This window comes from Tamandua tetradactyla, chromosome 26 (genome assembly GCF_023851605.1).
Source record: "Tamandua tetradactyla isolate mTamTet1 chromosome 26, mTamTet1.pri, whole genome shotgun sequence".
Taxonomy (NCBI): domain Eukaryota; kingdom Metazoa; phylum Chordata; class Mammalia; order Pilosa; family Myrmecophagidae; genus Tamandua; species Tamandua tetradactyla.
In genome coordinates, this window is record NC_135352.1 from 10,398,951 (window position 1) to 10,421,290 (window position 22,340).

The 22,340-nt window shown below is 37.1% G+C and overlaps 1 long non-coding RNA gene across 1 annotated transcript in view; it reads right to left on the bottom strand.

Moving 5' to 3' along the window:
- Positions 1 to 2,082: 2,082 nt before the first annotated feature.
- Positions 2,083 to 22,340, bottom strand: part of LOC143669687 (uncharacterized) — a 67,991-nt gene continuing 47,733 nt past the window's right edge. Inside the window, exon 3 of the long non-coding RNA XR_013168978.1 lies at positions 2,083 to 2,179. This is a non-coding gene — a long non-coding RNA (uncharacterized LOC143669687). The remainder of the gene's footprint in view (positions 2,180 to 22,340) is intronic.

Below are 22,340 nucleotides of genomic sequence, written 5' to 3' on the forward strand. Positions count from 1 at the left end.
ACTAGCTAAATTTCACACCTCCGTATGCTGCCATCTTGCCTTGCCCTCAATATTAATTTTTGATACCAGTAAATTTTAAAAGGTGAATATAAAAAGTTGAAGTCAATAGCTGAAGAAGACTGGGTCAGAGGAGAAGGAAAATGAAGATAAAGGTCCAGCTAAGAATGATGTGCTGGTTTGAAAGGATGTATGGACCCTAGAAAAGCCATATTTTAATCAAAATCCTATTTTTTAAAGGCAGAATAATCCCTATTCAATACTGTATGTTTGAAACTGTAATCAGATCATCTCCCTAGAGATGTGATTTAATCAAGAGTGTTTATTAAACTGGATTAGGTGATGACATGTCTCCATCCATTTGGGTGGGTCTTGATAAGTTTTTGGAGTCCTATAAAGGAGGAAACATTTTGGAAAATGAAGGAAGTTCAGAGAGAGCAAAGCAGAAGGACATAGCCATGAGAAGCAGAGTCTACCAACCAGTGACCTTTGGAGATGGAATGAAAATGCCTCCCAGGGCATGAAACCAGAAGCCAGGAGAAGAAGCTAACAGATGATACCATGTTTGCCATGTGCCCTTCCAGATGAGAGAGGAACCCTGAACTTCATTGGCCTTCTTGAATCAAGGTATCTTTTCCTGGATGCCTTAGATTGCACATTTTTATAGACTTGCTTTAATTGGGACAATTTCTCAGCCTTAGACCTGTAAACTAGCAACTTATTAAATCCCCCATTTAAAAGCCGTTCCATTTCTGGTATATTGCATCCCAGAAACTAGCAAACTAGAACAAATGACCACTATAATGTGTAATTTCTTTCAGGGATTCCAAACTCTGTCTTCATACTAGCATTGCCTGGGGAGCTTAAAAAAATACTTATGCCCAGTTTTCAACCAACCCAAGAGATGTTGATTTAGTTTTTCTGGACAGAAGTATTTCTCAAACCTCCCTGGGTAATTCTGCCATACATCCAGAGTTCAGAAAATACTGCTCAGATACCTTTGACTTTGTGATCTAGTATAAGGCAGAGAAGATGGGTGGTTTAAATGATCCAGAGTTGGAGTTTTGCTGTGCAGGTTCAGACAAAGGGCAAGGTAAAGACACTGAAGGGGTGTGACATAGGGTCCAGGTTAGATGAGAAAGTACAGACAGGAGGGAGTAGAAAGACAGGTACAGAATGGAGAGGCCAAGTAGTGGCAAACACATGTAGAAAGGGGGTAATTCATCTAAGCATTGCCTTTCAATGTTTCTGATGATCTAAATCCACTCTTTTACTAATGTACCCTTGGACATAATTTTTAAACATAGCCTTCCCATGAGATGCTAAACAAGCCAGAACCCAGTGTGGCTTCCAAGAAGGTAATGAGGACCCACAGATGCTCAGAGAGGAAGACCGTGGAATCAGAAGCACAAATCAATAAAATGGGAGCAAGGACCTTAGACTCCAGCCATGTGCCTTCCCAGCTGACAGAGAAATCCCAGACGCCATTTGGCCTTTCTTTGGAGTCAAATTAACTTTCTCTGGATACCTTAGTTTGGACATTTTTAAGCCTGTTGAACTGTAAACTTGTAACTTAATAAATTTCCCTTATAAAAAGCCATATTATACCAGAATGTATATTACATTCTGGTAGCTCTAGCAAACCAAAACACCATCTCAGTTCACTTGCAATTGAGGGGGAAGAATTCTCCACTAAAAATATATATAAATATTTCCTATTTCTCATGTGTCAGTTTAGGTTTGTAAGAGGACAAGTCTGGCAACTAATAAAATCTAGCAACTAAGAAAGTGATCAGAATCTTCAGTTTTAGTGATTATTAAGAAGTAGTATGATTTTGAGATAATCTCTCTACTGGAAGAATAGAAGGAAAGAATGGTTTGCTCTAAAGAAAGAGTGTGATTAACAGAATTTAAAGACCCTGACTATGTTGTTATTTTATTATTTGAATCATCTCAAAGTATTTGCATATAATATAAAGGTTTAAATAATAGTGGCCTGAGAATGAAATGAATGATAAAAAAGGCACAAGGAGATTTCAAGATATCCATTTACTGTATATTTCTATGACAGTCTAGAAAAAAAGTGCAAAGGATTCTTAACAGATGAAATGACAAAAAGTGCAAGAAGGTAGCAGAGGCCTTCAGATCCTGTGGCGATACAAACTGAAGTCTTGATAATTGCCTGAGGGATGAGAAGGAAAAATGGATTTTAAGAATTCTCACATTATTTCACAAGGAAAAAAGGCTAGACATTATTCATTGGGAATTTTCTTCACTGTTCTCCTTCACTACAACTGGCATTGTTTCATCTTCCTCCCAGACTGCTTGAACTGTAGATTCTGATATCCTTTGAACTTTGTTCTTTGATAAAATTTGGGCAAAAAAAACCCACATGCCACATACATCTGTAGACCTGAGATTTGAGACTTGTGATAATTGTAGGGATAAGTTCCTGATCTGTGCCTAAAAAGGAAGACAACTGTTCAAACTTACCAGAAGGCAAAATATTTCCATAGTTAGTCATTAATATCTACTAAGAGACATCAATGAACTGCAAAATTCTTAGATTCAAGGAATTTTAAAAGTTTCTTGATCACTTGCCCCATTAAACTGACAGAAGCAGAAGGACACGGCTCCCCTATTTGACCTCCATCAGGAAACTTCCATTAATATGGTTTCTCAAAAAAACCAGGGTTTTTAAAAAAAATTTTGTTTTTTAAGTTCTTTCTCAAGGGATGGCACCTAGGGAATAAGCTAAAAGTGAACCATGACAAATTAAAGCCAATATGGTGGGTGTTTGTGTTTCACTGCTTTCTCCATCCTAGATTTTCCTCTATGGTTTTTTTCCCTTTTTTTTTGCAAATGAGTGACTATACGTGTAGACATTGATGATTTAGAGTTCTCTTTGATTTGAATACTTTTAAAAAGGTGATAGTTTAAAATGATTAAGATCTGTATTTTTTTTTTCTTCCCAACAGGCTGTTTCTCAGTGTCTTATTAAATTTATGATTCCGTTCTATTCCAACTAGCTGGCCTTTGTTTCGGGTGTGTTATCCAGATCACTCTATCTCATAATTGAAATGCATAAAAGCTAAGATATGGCTAAAGGGATTTTAGTCAGACCCCATCAATTTGGAAGGAAATTTTCAGTACAGGAATGCAAAGCCCATGCTCTGATGTGATTGAGAAACAGAATTGGGAAGGATAATGCTTCTCACTTTTAATGCTAGACAATGAGGGGAGCTGAACCATTCTACTCCATTAGAGGAAGAAAGAGGTTGGGATTCAGGCAAAAGCACCCATCTCACCCCTGGTCCAGGAAATGAAGGAAGGATGAGACACATATAATACCCAGAAGTTAAGGAGAACCTGCATATGTAGATCTCCATAGGAAAATGGACAAACTCCTTCTTCTACATTTCCATACAGTCAGATACTCTGAGAAATAATGAAAAAGTATATTGGATATATCAAATATTAATACGTCCAAGAAGTAAATACACAAGTTAAAGGATATTATGGTGAATTTCTTTACAGCCCCGGAAACGTTTTTCAATATAATCACTTCCTAACCCAACATAATCTAGCAATAGGCACTTTTTTGGGAGGTTACACCAGTAAAAAGTGGTTCCAATAAGGAGACAAATCAGCCTAATAAAAGTTTTGGATATATGACTTTCTGGACTTTCCAGTAGGATTTACTTGAGTTGTCAAATGCACAGAAATCAGTGCGCGGCCCCACCAATTGGGGCATATTCTTTCGAGAGTTAACTGTGATTTTTCTCTTGTTTCAGCTTTTGTTTTTGAAGGCAGGAACCAAATGACATTTTATGTTGCTCAAAAGTGGGTGTGACTACACATCTATTAGAGCAGCTACAATGAAAACTAATGGCAATACTAAATGCTGGTTGAGGTTGTGAAGAAAATGGTTCTCAACATAAAATTGATGGAAACATAAAATTGTAGAGCCACTCTGGAAAACAGTTTGCCCTTCTTTTTTTTAAAATTAAATTAAACAGGTACATATCAAAAGAGTCAGCAATCATGCTCCCAGTCATTTATCTCAGTGAAATGAAAACATATATCCATACAAAGTCTTACACACAAATGTCCATAGCACCTTTCCTTATAATAGTCCCAAACTGCAAACACTTGACATGGCCTTCGGTGGATGAATAAACTGTGCATTCATATCACAGAATACTATTCAGCAATAAGAAGAGACAAATGATTAATACATACAGCAACCTGGCTAGGTCTCCAGGGAGTAATGTGGAGAGGAAAAAGCTAATTGCAAGAGGTCACGTACTACATGATTCCATGTGTATCACATTCTCAAAGTGACAAAATTGTGCAGCTTGAGAACAGATCAGTGTTTGCTAGTGGTTACTGATAGGGCAGAAATCAGGGGAGGGCAATGGGTGTGACTGTAAGGAGGTAACCCAAGGGAGATCTTTTGTGGTGATGGATCAGCTTTCTATCTTGATTAAGGTAGTGGCTACATGAATCAGTCCATATACTATAATTGAATAGAACTACACAAGTACACACACACACACACACACACACACACACACACACACTCACTCACAAATGAGTGCACATAAAGCAGGAGAGATTTGAATTGTGAATTATGTCAATATCCATGTCAATTATCCAGTTTTGATGCTGTGCTATAGTTATGTAAGATGTTACTACTGGAGGAAATTGGGTGAGGGTACATGACCCTATCTGTACTATTTCTGCAATTTCCAGTGAAACCTTTCAAAATAAAAAGTTTAAAAAAATGAGGTATGATGTGAAAATAGGGCCATCCTTTGAAAATTTGTCTTAATATTGAAAGGTTTAGGAGGCGAAAGGGTGAGAAAGAAGAAAAGTAGACCAGGAAATTTAAAGTGTGTGTGGGGGGATTATTTCTGCACTCCCGGGCAGAACTCACCAAACCCAAGATGGAGGGAGGTGAGTGTGCGCATGGGCTTTGGCACAGGCAGCTTTTTTTTTTTTTTTTTTTTTTTTAACATGGGCAGGCACTGGGAATCAAACCCGGGTCCTTGGGCATGGCAGGCAAGCACTCTTACCTGCTGAGCCACCGTTGCCCACCCTCACAGGCAGCTTTTAAGGATAAAGATCAGGTGAAGTCTGGAAGGGGCAGTTCATTAGTTCCTGAAGTCAGGTTGGGAGGGGCAACACAGCCTCCACAGCTCCAGTTGCAGTGCCCTTCCCGGTTCCCCCGACCTAACAAATACGACCGGCTTTGTTTTATGGAGATGACAAATGTCAAAATGGTAATTTTCGGGTATATGATGACCACAAAAATGAATATTATTTAAAAATAATGATAGTAAAACTAATAAAAAACAAAAAATGAGTATTATTCATAAACATAAGCTTATACTTTTGTATCAACAGACTATCTTTATGCTCTTGGAAGCTAAATAAACCTGACTTGATGTGTGTATTTACATTTTCATCCAATTGTGAAATGCTTATTTTTTTCTAATGAAAAAATGTTCCAGAAACCAAGCAATGGCATATATTGCTTTATTATCTCAAAATTCTTGCCTGTTGTTTGCTTCACACTCTTGCCACATCCCATTTCTGAACACATGCAGCAGCTGAAAATAACTACTGATGGTCAAACTCTCACATGATATCTACGAAACATGATTTCACAACGAATGCAACTCCAGAAGTCTACACTTAGAGATAAACAGGACTCATACCTTCCTTCCTACTTAAAGGAGTTCATCAAAGCAAACAAAATGTTTATCTTCATGTTAACTATCCAGATCAGAACAAAAATATATTCAGGGATCACAGAAGAGCTACCAGAATACTTTTATGCAAATCCTGGTTTGATACATCATAGGCAACGAGGAATTCAGCAGAAGGCTAATTCTCCCCTAACTTCTGGATGAGATGCATTCTTCCTTCCTAGCCGTGGGGCAGTCTGGGCAAGAGATGACCCTGTCCTGGGCCCCTTACTTTAGAAGTTCTGTCTTGTTTTTCACCCAGCTACACCCTTCACCCTGCAGCGAGGCTCCTGATTCTTTTAGAAATGGCTGGAAAAAACCCTTAAATTTTGTCCCAATAGTCAAATATCACAGAACTTAGGAAGTAGTTAGAGAATAAATATTAGCTTCCTAGGGCTATGGGCAATGGGGTGAATTTTCTAAAGGCAACTATTATGAATCATAGAGGATGAAAGAGAAGAATAGAAATAAACCAAGTATCGTCATATTCTAGAAGGTGGTTTGGAATCCTTTAAGTTTGGATAACAGATTGCTGAATCTGATTTGGAGGGTATAATAGAAAAACACCAGTAGCCAAGTCTCTGTACTGAATATGATGATGGTAAGGGAGGGGCAGCGCTGCAAACACAGCACCCGCTGTCCAGGAGAGATGGATGCTACTATCATCTTTGGTTGATATTGTAAAAAGGGTGCAAGTAAGTCAAAATGGCACCTCCGGTGCCACTGCCTTTATAGAAACAATCAGTGAAATCCATCATAGAGGAAGAAGAGATTATTTCTGAGCAGACACAGGAGAGGGAGTCCAGAGTATGCTCCATGGAAAAAGCATTACTTTTGGGCCAGGGACATCATTGGGATGGTCTCTATTTCTAAATGATATTTAGACCTGGGACATATATGTAACTGAAATGATTCAACAGACTAATGCCCCTTGTACTCACACTTTGAGAGTCTAGTTTAGTTTTTACCAAAGGATTTCTAGGATTCCTGATGTCTCTTTCACATACTTCCATATTCTTGCTTTGCAAAGTAAGCCATGATGTCATTGCCTAGAATTCAAGGGCATTGAACTAACAGTTCAGCAGAGATTAAAAAAAAATTTTCCTGAGATCACCACTCTGGAAGCATGAGTGGCATGATACACAGCTTGCATCAAATGTCAATAAATAGAGTCGTGCTCTAAGTGAAGCAATAACAGTTAAACCCCTCAACTTTAACTGAGGTTGAGAAAATAAAAGAAGTTCCAGTTTACAGTGGCACCATGCCAGGAGACTGCTGAGACTGGAGAATAATCAGACTTCAGACTAAAGAATGCTATCTTTCAAGAAGAATGTGCTAATGAAAATTTTCAGTAATAGCAGTTTCCTCATTGTTTCTTCCAGAATGTTAATCAGCTATGACCTCAAAGTGTTACTGGTTAGGTAAATATGCCCTTGTAGGTGCAAGGGCTAAGAACACACAAAATCTTCCCTAAGGGAATTTTAGAGGGAATGAGATCTAATTTTATATGTTGGCTATTATTTTTTGCAATAACTCTATATCAGCTTGTTATTGATAAAAAAATGAAATATTATCTAGACTTTTGAGAATATAAGTGTAGCTTATGAAGGAGGCAGGGGCAAAGAAGAAGAAAAAAATGCTCCAAGAGAGGACTTGGGATTTTCTATCCTACTATAAGATTCAAATAAATGTTCCTTGCCTTTGGCAAAAAGAAGTTGCCAAATCTCAGGTTCTATGAGTTAGCATCAATCTCCTCTTAAGTCACTTTTTCGATTGAAGTTTGGCTCTAAGTTTTATTTTGAGAGGTCAGGTAAAAGACTCTGATTTTCAGCATGTTTATCCAGCTATGGCTTCCAAAATTTCAGAGTTGTGTAGGCAAGTATGACAGAGTCAAATTTTTATGCGGCAATGACATCATAAGTCATGCAGTCAAAACAGCTAAGCATTGAGTTATAAGTATATAAAAAGTTTTTTTAAATCTCATTTTTATATTGTCCTGTGTCTTAGTTTTCTAGGGTTTCTGTAATAGAGAACCATAGACCAGTTGGCTTAAACAATGGAAATTCATTATCTTGCAGTTTTGGAGGCTATAAGTACAAAATTGAGATATTGACCAATCAAGCTTTCTCTGAATCCGTAGCATTTTGGTGTGGCTTGCTGGCAATCTATCAATTTCTGTCACATTGCAATCTGTCTCTTTCTTTTTCCTTCTACGGCTTCTACTACTAAGTTCAAATTTCCTTTGCTTATATGGAGTCTGGTCATATTGGATTAAGGTCTCATCTTCATAGGATATGCTGCATTTTGGTCTCATCTTCATAAGATATTCAAAGATCTTATTTATAAGTGGGCACACGTTCTTAGGAGCAGGGGTTAGAACTTCAGCATGTCTTTGGGGGACATAACCCTACTACACCTGCATTTTCAGTGAGGTCAACATTTCAACTTCCAAGATGAAGTCACCCTATCCTGTGTTAGCAACATTCAATGTCTTTGAGACAGGCAAAGAGTAACTGGGTTGCAGAGAGGCCATGCTGCGTAGTGGATATAAGGAGGGGCTTACCTCCCAGGCTACTGGCCCTTCCCATCAGGCACACATGATTCAATCTTTCTGATACTCAGTTCCATCTTTGAAAATGAAAATAATAACACCTGTCCCGTGGGATTATGTTGAGAATTAGGGAAAACCTAAGATCTTGCACATAGCAGTCATTCAATGGATGTTCACTATGAGCTCCTGAACACACAGAATGTATATACTTGAAAAGTGATCAAGCTTGAACATTTATTCTGAGAAATGATTCTGGGGGAATGTTTCAGGCTACAAACTGCATTTGCTGGTTTTACTCTGCAAATCACTTCCAAAAGTCAAAAGTCCTTGCAATCCCTTTTTTTCCCTGAGAACATTTTTGCAAGGCTGTCTCAGCCAAGAGTTTGGGTATTCTTTTAAGTCTGGTTTTCTCTCCATGCAATGGATAGCTCAGAAGCATCAAAAACCAGGGAGCATAGTAAATGGAAGTTGAATTTAAAGCCTTTGAGGTTTTTTTTTTTTTAATGCTAAGGGCTTGCAATATTCATTTTCTTTTTAAACTACATATGCATGCTTATCTCTACTGTGGTTGGTTCCTTGTTATCTGTTCCTTCCTAGCATGACCCTTTTCTTCTCTTCCTCTTCCTCACCAACATGGAAACTAATGTGAACCTGAAGCATTTTTGTGTTGATTCTTCTCTGGTTCTTTGTCATAAGGTCTCTGTGGAGAATTGGAGGTAATTCCAATTCATTTTTCATTCCTTACTTTTGTCCTCCAAACCTGATAACTGTTTCCTTCCTTGAAAAGATAAAATTCCAGAGTCTGCTCCCACTGAACTCCATTCTCCTTTCACTCTGAGCAGTGAAACACCTCATAATTATTATTCCCCTTATAAAACTCTCCCCTTAGACTTCCTTTTCTTTTATTTATTCTTGTGGATAACAGAATAAAATGTGAGCTAGAAGATAATATTATAAAGCCCATTTCCATCTGAATGTATAAGGCACCAAAAGAGTTCTAATTAAGGCTTCAATATCAGCTTGGAAAAAAAAAAAAAAGAAAGAAAGAGGTATTTCATAGGATGCCATAGAGCCCTGGCCTTAATCTTGACCTGTGTAGAGTATATGGATGAACACAGAGAAGACATCAAATTTGCTGAGATAATTAAAATGAAAATTGAAAGAAGAGCCAAAATATTTCTGCATATTGCAGTTATGAACCAAAGCCAAGAGAACAGAACTTAAGAGGAATGAGTGCCAGACCTACATTTACTATTAAAAAGTAGTTGATGTGGTGCCAGAAAATAAGAAAGTGCATGAAAACAAAAACAAAAAAAACAAAAAAGAACCCACAATGATGGGGTTTCATGAAGGACATCAGTGCAAACAGAAGGAGCTCCCCATGGCCAAAGGGGGAACAAGTTGAATGACAAGATGACAATGGATTGTAACCCAAAGGAAAAAATAAATATCCATATGTCTATACTGATTAAATAAATGAATAATGAGGGAGAATGGACAAATCTTTGATGCAGGTTTCCAAATAATTTTTGTTAATACTTCACCTGCAAGGAGGTGAAACTTATCCTCACTCCTTAAATGTGGACTATGCTTAGTGAATTCCTTCCAAAGAGTACAATATGGAAAGGGGGAAACCTAGTAACTTTACTATGGAAAAGCCTGACAAACACTATCTCAGCCAGGTGATCACGCTCAACGTCAACAGTGATATGATGAAAATGACACTTTACCTCTATGCTCTTCCTCTCAAAGCACATAACTCCAGCCTAATCATGAGAAAAGCATGTGACAAGTCCCAACTGAGGGACATTCTGCAATGCATCTGACCTCAACATTGTGAAGTTCATTAAAAACAAGGAAAGTCAGAGAAGCTCTCATAGCAAAAAATAGCCTAAAGAGACATGAAGACTAATATAATGTGATATTCTGGGACAGAAAAAGTAGTTGGGTAAAAATGAAGGGAATTTGAATACATGTGGACTTTAGTTAATAATAATGCAACAATATTGATGCATTCATTGTGACAAATGTACCATACATTGTAAGAACTCTGTATGATCATCAAAAATGTTCTATGCATCTAGAACTATTCTAAAATGAAAGGTTTATATATTTTTTAAAAAGCAGCTGAAAATGTGCACAGTAGGGTAGATTTTTGCAGTGAAACATGTGAAAAACATTTGGGAATATTAACTCAAGTAAAATTTAATAGATGACCATGTAGCAGAAATTTTGTCCAAATTATAAGATACAGTACCATTCTATTTGTATGTTCCTGGTGAGACAAAACCTAGACTATTATATTCAATTCTGAGTCACAGAACTCTTAAAATGTGGTATGTCTAGACAAGGTCAGTAAGGAAGGTAAAGGTTTGGACATTATTTCATGAAATTATTTTTAGCTTGGGTTTGCCCCTGAGAGCAGAGCCTAAAACAAGGGCTTATGAGCAGGTAGGGTTTTTTTTTGTTTGTTTGTTTGAGAAATGATTCCATGTAACAGCAGTTGAGACCTTAGGATAGTAAAACAGGAAAGAAGGGAACGTTTATATAAGACATTTTGTTGCTATGAGAAACTGGAGCTCACTTCTACTCGACCCTTATGAAAATCCATTTAGTAGAATGTGTCCAGAATTTTCCCTGGAGAGAGAGAAGTGGGAGCATTTATTATGCCCTCCTACTTCCCGCTAGCTAAGTGCTGCTTCATGCACTTTCCAAGTCCCTTGTGTTTCCAGGTTGTGCATGGGAACTCACACCTGACTACACAGAAGTCTTGGGGCAGTAAATGAGCTATGCATTTTAGATGAGGTGAGATTAGATTCCATCCACGTGCACCTGGTTTTAGCAGTGATTGATGAAGTTAAGTGGACCAGGAAGATGTGAAGCACAGAGTGGAGCTGATCTATGCACAAAGAGATGGGTGAGTAGATGTCTCAAGTAGCAAGGGAGAAGACACGTCACTCATTGTCACTCTGGAGACAAGACAAAGACCTTTGATGGAAGTGATAAAGGAACAACTTTCAGCTCAATCATAAGACAGTGCTGTTCACCAATTATTCTGGTCCATATCAGCAATGGAAAACAGATAAGCAAGAGGTAATATGTAGAAAAATTAGGGTAGAGAGAATGTACCAGATACGATGATAGAAAAAAAATCCGAATACATCTGTAATCACAATAAATGTGAATATCTAAACATCAGTTGAAAGACAGAGATGGACATAACACATGCCATATATAAAAGCCATGCCTACACATTATAAAAAGAATGGAACAAGTTGCAACTATAACAACAGCAAAAGCTGGAGTATCTCAATTAATATGAAACAAAACAGACTCTTAAACAAAAAAACACTATTAATTCAGCTAGGATTAGATTTGGTTGCTTATAACTGGAAAGCCCTAAGTAGAAGTTGCTTAATATAATAAAAATGTATATCTGTTACTCTCATAAAAAGAAAAGAGACAGTCAGGATATAGACAATCCTGGGCTGGTATATCAGACTCCAAACCATACCAACCTATACTGGGAAAGCTGGGCAGCTCTTCAAATCAGGGTGTGAGACCTGGAAATTCCCCACAGAAGGCATTTTTCCCAGTGGCAACTTCAGATGTGGGCATGGGAGACTAAGTGTGAAGGAAGAAACTTCCAGGGAGCAAAAGCAGGAGCCAGAGAGAAAAATGCCGGCAGAGGGCAGACTCAGAATCTATTTGAGGAATTTTCTGTTAAATACTCTCCCCCACCCTCCCGGGTAAGGGCTTTTACCATGCCTGCCCCCAAATATTTCAGAATTGTTATTGACCAGCAAATGTGTTTTTCCCTTTCTTCCCTGTTTAAAATGAAAACTTTTATGGAAGCTACCTTCTTCTTTCTCCACTGTTGTATATTGGGTGTGTATGTATAAGACTTAGAGTTGTCTGATTATCTCAAAGTCATGAAAACTTGAAGCCACATTTGAACCTGAAGGAAAGGACTTTGCATGACCCAGGGATTTTGGATTTTCAGCTTAGTGCAGCCAATGGATGAGACTTTAGGTTGTCTCACTTGGGGAGGTGATGGTTGTTTCCCATGTGTGGGAAGAAGAGTAAAAGATGCATTGGAGACAAAAATGTATGGACTCTATCAGAGCCTGATTATCTGTTCATAAATCAATTTCCACTTCTTCCTGGACCAGCTAAACTTTATCTGTTCTCCCTGGTCAATGAGACATGAATGGAGGTGATAAGCACTACTTCCGGTCTCGGACCACACAACACTCTTACACATGATTCCCCTCACCTTCAGCCAGCTTGAAGGAGGTGTGCCTGGTGACCTGGAAGTCAACTGTTGAAGATGGTGGAGCCCCAGAGAGAAGAAGCCTCAATCCCCAAATCACCTTTTGGAATAAGCTGAACTTTTTTCTAGGACTGCCTGTTAGACTCTATGTGAGCCAGAAATAACCTTTGATTGTGTGTGAGCCATTATGCATTTTTATTTTTGTTCTATCATTACTGTAATTTTACAGCAAAACCAAATTATAAACTCCACGTGGGAAGGGATTATTCATATTTTCGTCTTTCCTCAGCACATAGCAGTCTCTTAAAATCTATGTAGGTATCTAATGAATGATTTCTGATACTTAATATGAAATAATATTGCTTGTTGTTGTGAAGAATTTAAGTCATGTATCATAGTCTGTGATCCGAACATTATGTTTTGATTCCATATGTTTTCTACAAAAGTCCCCCCTCCTTAGCTTTATTATCCATTTGTCCCCATCGATCTTGATATATGCTAGTCTTTGATATTTAGTTTCCCCAAAAATGTCCATTCCATGGTATGAGAGAGAATGTATTTCCTTCCGGGAATATAACTTTCCACTGTCCTTTGTCCACTCAGCAAAACCATTGATTTTTAGCAAGAAATATAGCCATGCAAAATAAATATTGCATTTCCCAGCATCTCTTATAGCTAGAGAGAGACATTTGTCTAGGTTCTGATCAGCTGGATGTAAACAGAAATTTGTGCAACTTCAAGGAAGTTGCTGGGTTGTTGGAATATGGATGCTTTTGCTAGAGTTTCAACAGGTAACCTGGGCCTTGAGGAAACTTTGGAGGCTGAAAGGTTTGCATGGCAGAAATAAGTAATAAAAGGAGGATGAGTTTCTCTCACGAAAGAATATGATATAAGCTCTGGATGACTGCCTACAATTTTCCTTCCAGGAATATAACTTTTATTTATTTTTGTATAAATTAATTTATATAGAGTCCAAATTACTCCCAGCAGTAGAAAATGTAATTAATTCAGGAAAAACTCAGTCATATCAAAGGACATCAATAACACATATATCAGGCTACTTGAAGCTATAACATACCTAACCGAAGCTCTGTACTTTTTTCAGGTTTTACTATCATTTTAAATATTTTCTATTTTCATGTCTTCACGTATACTAACACTGTCTTCTGCAGTATGGAATCTGCTGTTAATTCCATTCAGTATTTTTTTTTTCATCCGAGGTACTGTACTTTTTATCTCTTGAAGTTTGATTTAGATTTTTTAAGATATGTTCCATGACTCTACCTAACTTGCTCAAGTGTTCCTCTCCTTTCTTGAACCTAAGGAAAATATGGAATATAGTTATCGTAACTGTTTCAATGTTCTTGTCTACTATTTTATCATCTATGTAATTTCTGGATCTGTTTTGATTGATTGCTATTTCTCCTCGGTTATGGGTCATATTGTCCTGCTTCTTTGCATGCATTAGTTGTTTTATTGAGATATATTCACACGTCGTACAAACCATCGGAAGTATACAATCACTGGCTCACAGTAGCAGCACATAGTTGCACATGCAACTCCATGATCAATTTTAGAACATTTTCATTACTCCGGAAAAGAAATAAAAATGAAAAAGAAAACCCAGATTCCCTCATACCCCTTATCCCTCCTTAGTATTGACCTATAGTGTTGGTGGAGTATATTTGTTACTAGTGATCAAAGAATATTAAAATATCACTATTCACTACAGTCCATTGCTTGCAATAGGTACATTTTCTCCAATAACCCCCTCTATTATTAACTCCTTCTAATAGTGTCATGCATTTGTTCTATTTCATGAAAGAACTTTTTAATATTTGTGCAGTTAATCACAGACATTATCCACCACAAGATTCCTATGTTATACATTCCCATGTTTTAACATTCAGCTTTCCTTCTGGTGACATACGTGACTCTAAACTTCCCCTTCCACCACATTCACACACCATTCAGCACTGTTAATCATTCTTTCAGTGATGTACTACCGTCACCTCTGTCCATTTACAAATATTTAAGCTTAACCTTGTTAAACATTCTGCACATATTAAGCAACTGCTCCCCATTCTTTAGCCTCATTCTATATCCTTGTAACCTATGCCCTATATTTTGCCTATGAGTTTACATATTATAATTAATTCAGTGAGGTCATACAATATTTGTCTTTTCATGCCTGACTTAATTCACTTAACAGATACCGGGGATTGTGAACTTTACTTTGTAGGTACTGGGCATTTTGTGTTACTATAAATATTTTTGAGTTTTTATCCTGAGAGGTAGTTTAGTTACTTCAGAACAACTTGATCCTTTTGATCAAATATTATTATTTTTAAGGTGGGGTTCAAGCTGCCTATAATCTATAATCTGGAATGAATTTTGCCTTACTGAGATAATGCCTTTTTGGGAAATTTATTCAATGTTTCATGAATTCCTCCTTGACTGGTGGCGGCACAAATTATTTCAGTCCTTGTGTGAGTTCCAGAGGTTTCCTGTGCTCCTTTCAGGGGGTTCCTTCTTCAGCCTTGGGTTTCCTCATACATCTGAGCTAAACAGTGCTCAGCTGAAGACTTGAGTGGACCTTCTGCAGCTCCCTGGAGCTCTCCCTCTGTGAAGCTCTGGTTCTATGAGCTCTCACTGGCTTGACCTACCTTGATTCTCAATTAGGTGTCATTATCTCAGGGAGACTCCTGAACTTCACCTGAGTTCCCCTTGCTGTGATACAACCTGTAAACTCTCCAGGCTGTAAAATGAGACAGTGATAGGACTCATTTTATTCATTTCCCCTCTCTTAGGGACAACTGTCAGGCATTGCCTGATGTCAGTATTTGAAAAGCATATATCATATTGTGCTGGTTTGAAAGGAAGTGTGCCCTCTAAGAAAAGCCATGTTTTAATATAAGTCCCATTTCATAAGGTAGAATAATCTCTATTCAACACTGTATGTTTGAAACTGTGATTGGATCATCTCCCTGGTTGATGTGATTTAGTCAAGAATGGTTGTTAAACTGGATTAGGGGATGACATGTCTCCACCCATTTGAGTGGGTCTTGATTAGTTTCTGAAGTCCTTAAAAGAGGAAATATTTTGGAGAAGGAGAGATTCAGAGAGAGCAGAATGATGTAGCCATGAGATGCAGAGAGTCCACGAACCAGCAACCTTTGGAGATGAAGAAGGAAAACGCCTCCCGGGGAGCTTCATGAAACAGGAAGCCAGGAGAGTAAGCTAGCAGATGATGCCACGTTCAATATGTGCCCTTCCAGCTGAGAGAGAAGCCCTGACTGTGTTCGCCATGTGCCTTCTCACTTGAGAGAGAGACCCTGAACTTCATCGGTCTTCTTGAACCAAGGTATCTTTCCCTGGATGCTTTTGATTGGACATTTCTATAGACTTGTTATAATTGGGACATTTTCTCAGCCTTAGAACTGTAAACTAGCAACTCATTAAATTCTTCCTTTTAAAAGCCATTCCGTTTCTGGTATATTGCATTCTGGCAGCTAGCAAACTAGAACACATATCTACTTTCCTAGTTGTTTCAGGTGGGAGGGTCAACCTGATCTCTGGTATTTCATTTAGCCAGAAGCAGAAAACCTTACAACCTTTTAAATATGAGAGGCAAAAAAATTCTCTCTTTATATTAATAATAGTTTCTGTTATTATTTGGGTTTTTCTCATAAATCTCAAATATAATTCTAATAACACTTAACTAAGGCAATACTAACTAAACATGTCCATTAGAATTTAGTTGGGATTCTATAGTTCTAAATAATTATTCAGGAGACGCCATGTTTGATGGTTGCATTTTTACCTGTGTATTCCTTGTGATACTATAAGATTATGTACTATTCAGCTACTTAGGAAACAGATTTCATTTAAGGACTAAGTCACAGAGGATTAGCTCCTGTGTCCTCCAGAGCTATAAGTGGGCTCTTCCATAGTTAATAGGTTTAATTAATGAGCTGGTTCTTAGATGTTGGTATTAGCTCTCAAACTCTAACTGCATACACAAACATGCACACACACACCATCATATACAAAATTAAAAGCAGAATCGTATCTCCAACTGGAAGGAGAAACTTATGTGCATATAAACAGAGAGACCAATACACATTAGCCAGGCTATCTGGCCCCTGACGTTTTGCTCTAGATTCCATCTGTACCCTTCTGTAGGCATTTGCTCAGGATGCTTCTTCTTTATGTCTGTCTTTAACCTGATCTATTTTCACATCATTTCTACTCATCACAGTCCAAGTTTTAAAGATGATATAATAAAAAGAACACTGGAATCAGACAGACTGGAATTTACCAACCATGTGGTCGTTGACATATTACTTCATCACTTAGTTTCATTCCCTTCATTAGTCATCACTTAGTCAGTTTATTTCATGTACAAAATGAAACAATATTACCTATATCACAGAGTTGTTGAAAGAACTAAATGAGATATTTGCAGCATCATGCACTCAAGTGCTCTGCACAGTATGTATACTAAGTAAATGTTGATGGACCTGCTTTTCAATTTTCCTCTCTTCTATCCTCTGTTTTTTTGATTAAGAGAGAGCTATCCTAATACTCAAAATGAATAAGAATTAATATACATATTTTAATAACTTGAAGAGGCTACAAATAATAATACCTCCTTTTGTATAAGGATGTTCTAAATGCATTTATAATATTATCCAATCTTTGATCTAAAGTGCAAATATTGCTGCTCACAGATAATATAATCCCTAGAAATGCCAGCTCAGGTGGTAAGAACTGTAACCTCTGAAACAAGCCTAGCAACGTCTAAGAATTCACTTTAGAAATACTTCTGGCGTCTATGAAATCTCTATCTAGCACTGACATTGGCTTGCATTTAAAGCAGGAGGTAATAGGAGGTCATTTGAGTTGTCTCTTAAAGCAGCCGAAAACTTTTATTGCTGTTCTCAGGCTAAAGCCAAGGACATAATCCTCATCTGTAAAATGAAGATATCTGATTAGATAACTTCCAGCTGTAAAACTTGTATGATTAGCTACTTATTCATTACAGAGATCTAGCCCTTTAAATTTATCTCACATGAATCAATTTATATCAATTCAAGCCTGGTGGAACCCAGCCATAGAGAAAAGAGTTTACTTTGCATTTTATCTTAGCCTCTCTACACATAGTGCACTAAAAAAAAAAAAAAAAGTAAAAACAAAAATTGCTTAGGACACTTCATCTTGAAGGTAATTTTAAGATTTATAAAGCAGTCAATAGCTTTTCCTATATATGAATGATGATTATAAGAGATATGGACTATTTGGATGAAAGGTAGGAAAAGAAAGAAAGACAAGAGAAGAGAGAAGCTCTGAATATTCTCCCATCATTACCTGACACCATCTTCTTTCTGCTTGTGATGGCAAATGTAATACTTTCTTTCCTTTCATGATAGCCCCTTTTTTTCAGATAAGAATAAACTGCTTGTCTTTGGGCTAAATTCTTCTCAACATTGGACATTTCTATCCAAAATATTTCATCTGAGGGGGGAGAGGAGAGGGAAAGCAGCTGGAGAATTCCTGTTCCAACATTCTAATATCATTTTCGGCATCTCTTTGAGTGGCATGATGGATGTGGCTTTATCCTGAATACATCCCCTATCTTCAAGACCAATGAAAAAAAATACTATTTTCCACCATGGGCATCTGAAAGGAATAGGGAGAAAAATATCAGGAGAAAGTGTTTCTTCAGCAGCAATTACCCTTCAAGAACAAATCAATAGTGTTGCCATTTCTTCTCATTAGTAGTGCTATTTTTTACAGCTCTCTAGGCAAGATTCAGCACGTGGGAACATTGGATCCATGCTACACTGAACAGCCACCAGCACTAGTTGAACGTTTACAAATTCTTAGAAGGCAAATGGAAAGATAGCCCTGATCAAAAATCTGCATAATCCTTCCCTATGGGGAGAGGCCGCTACAGTTTTATCTAAATGAAAACCACCTATTGCACACAATATAATGATGTGACAGAAAGTAATACAGTGTGTCTTTTTCTCACCATGACTGTTTCCTTGTTAACTAACATACTTTCTGATAACATAGAAAGGAACTTGTAAGAAGAAAATTGGACAAGAGAAGTCCAAATATTCTCTCAAATATTTTGTGTTCGCAAGTGAATGAGCAACTAAATATGAGAACCAATCTTCGTGTGTTGAAAAAGTTTATGACAATAAACTTCTTGCTTCTTGAGAGATATCAATCAATCAATAGCTTTCATTTTATCTTGAAGCAAATGAGCACCCAATAAAGCTGTACTATATTCTTGAGTAGGTCTGTTAACTCCCACATGTTTCTGCTAGGCTTAAAATATATAATGAACTTGAGGGATGCTTGAATGTACACGTCATAATTCTTCTCATCCAACAAATATTTATTGAGCAACTCTTATGTGTCAAACATATTCTTGGCATTGATTACACTGTATTGGAAAATAAAAACTGTCAAAATCTCTGCCCTCTTCAGAGCAGGTTTAAACGTTTTTTTTTTCCCCCTATACTTGAACTGTTGTCTTATGGAAATCCCCCAACCCCCCAAACCTTTGTAGCACCATCTGTTGGCAGAATGGCAGTATATCTACAAAGCGGTTTGTTAAAAAAAAAAAAAACTTGTTTAGGACAATTGCAGTCGATTTGGATGTTTTACTATTAAAATCTGTGCAAACTTGAAAGTTACACATTCACTTGTAACTGAGATGTGCTTCACAGGGATGTAGTTAATAGTCCATATTACAATTGTCCTTTCTACATGAGATTTGGATACATAAACTGCTATACATAGCTTGGGCAATAGTTCCAAATTGCTATGACAACTAATGGGCCAGCTACGTATACTGGTATCTTAGGTGCAAGTTGTAAAGCAAAATATCTGTATTCTGCTTGGTTAACAAATGTATATTTGTAGCCCTTTCATGCAATAGAATTCAAGTTGTTGTTTATATAAAAAAGCAAAACAAAACGATAATAGGAGAAATTTGCCTTCCTGGATAGATATAGAGTAGCAACGTTTATGAATATTGCAAATAAAGAATTCAATTCTTTAAAAAAAAAAAAAAATCTCTGCCCTCCTAGATCTCACAGTCTAGTGGGAGAGACAGATATTTTTAACTTAAAATCAAGCATGCACTTGTGAAAAAAATAGGTGTCGAGAGAATACAAATGTAGGGGCCTAATATGAATTGTTTGGGGAGGGGAGTCATATTAGTTCTCTAGGAGGAAGAATACCTAGGTTCTCTTGGTGGGTGAAACATTTCAACAGAAACCTACAGGATGTGTAGAATTTAGCAAAGAGGAATGTAGGGGGGAAGAGTTTCAGACTAGAGGAAGAATTAACACCATCGAGTAATGTTCAGAGATTCAAGTTTCACCAGCAGAATCAACTATCAGGTGAGATAATTGTTGTATTGTGTTTCTGAAAATTGGAAATTTCCTAGATGACATCACAGACTTGGATAATCCTAGTATATTCAATCTATAATGAAATATTCCAGTGAATATTTTGACTGGATAAATTTTGATATTTATAATGGCTAAAAAAGAAACTAGAGCTGGTAAGACTTGTTCCTAATTTCACAGATTCTAAAGCACTAGCTTCTCCCTAAGGTTATATTGTTAAACATACAGCTCTTGCCAACAGGGTATGAAAACTTTAGGAAATATACATATTTAAATACCTTAAGATGATTTCAGATGCAAGGAAAAACATGCAGACTGATATCCTTCTTTGTAGCAAGATCACCTTGCCACTCAAAATCTATTAGAAAAATACCTCAGGAGTCTATAATATCAGATAATTGTGATACTTCTATTCTTGTAAAGCCTGGTAATTGTGTCACATTCACAAGTTTTATAACACTTGAAAATACTGCAATATTTACAGAATAATGTACGTATATAGTGCAAAGTCTGTAGAGATACATCTCAAACATCTATGGCCAAAGATAGAGATTTCTAGGACAGTGAAACTGCCTGTTCCTCAATTAAGATGAAGGCTTTTTGTAGACATTATTTTTATTTACTTCTGTTGTCTTCTCAGAAAAACATTTTCCAAAGTGTAATCCATATAACCTCAGTCTCAAGGGATGTTAATACATGTTATGTAAAAAAAAAAAAATGTTTGCTCAATAGAGTGTTTAGAAATACTAAATTAAACAATGATAAACGATATTATACAACCCTTCAGATCAGTTAACATGGTAATACTTATTGATAATATTAAAAAAGGAGATTCAGTGAGTAGTATTTCCTAGATACATTTATTTATGGAAAACTTTTCCATCTGTTATTGATGGGAATCAACGTTCTGTGACGTATCCTTTAGAAGTACTAATGAAAATTCTGATTTGAATGAGGAATCATCTACAGATCATCTTACATGGAGTTTTATAGACTATTATTAAATGAAGTATTGTGAGTTTCATCATTTGAAAGTTCACTTAAGTTCAAAAACAAAGAATTGATAATCATACATGCTAATAGGTATTAATAGTGCAACATATTAGGACGTGTTTGGTTAAGTTCATGCAGATTTAAATGAGGGCATTTAAGATAATTAAAACGTATTAAGATAGTTGTGTGCTACACTAACTTTTCAGTTATAATTACAACAAAATCCAGTCTTTGTTAGGAGCTATGACACCAGGACAGTATTTTTTCTGCCGCTGTATAATCATGCCAAAAGTTCTAAAGGGCATGTCAGCAGAGATAGCACAACCACGTTTATCAGTGCCCCATGTGTTTCTCCCAAGGTTAGTGTACAAGAACACACTCAAGGCTTGAAATCTACACTAGAACTATGTGGCACTGATTTGATAACTATGTCTTCTGAAGACTCCTAAAATGAAGGAAGAAAGGATTACATTTTTGATTAGTATATAGAATTTTCCAGAAGACCATTGCTTCCATGAAAACGACTACAAAAACTGGATAAGTTGGTGGTGGTGGGAATTATGAATGCAAATAAACAAAATGATTAAATTCCAGAAAAGAACAAACCCTTTCTAAGCCGGGTAGAGATCTGCACCTATCTCCCCATCTCCCCTCCCCCAGGGGGGAATTGGCCAAATCTGGGTATGGGCAGAAAACTGAGCTTTATCAAGGAAGATTTTTTTTGTTTTGTGTTGTTTTGTTTTGTATGCAGTATGGCGGGGGTCACATTTCATTTATTTTCCATGTGAGTATCCCGTTATTGCAGCACCATTTGTTGAATTTCTGTTGGTTTGTTTTCTTTCTTTTGTTTGCTTGTTTGTGTTTTTGGGAAGTGCATGGGCCGGGAATCGAACCTGGGTTTCCTGCATGGCAGGTGAGAATTCTACCACTGAACTACCCTTGCACACCCGATAAATGGGTTTTTTTAAGAAGAAAGAAGAACCATAAGAGCTTTCAACAGCTGTGTAGAACAGGCATGGCAGAGGGGAATCTGAAGAAGCCTCAAACACAGCCAGTTTTCCCCACATGCTACTTTTCCCCTACAGGACTTTTTCTGCCTGTTGGAAATCAGAGGAGACTGGGAGCAGAGCTGGAAAGGCAGAGACCAATATGCTGCAGTTTTTTCATAGTGCTTAGAAGTCAAGGTCTTCCTGGTGAAGGCTGTACAATATTTAAAAGATGCATCTCACTTTCAAGACATTTGAAGGCAAAAGTAAACTAAAATTAATTAAAATTGCGATCCAGTTCTGATCCAGTTCTATTCTTGATTGGCACGTAGTAATTAGATTCTCAAAAGCATATCC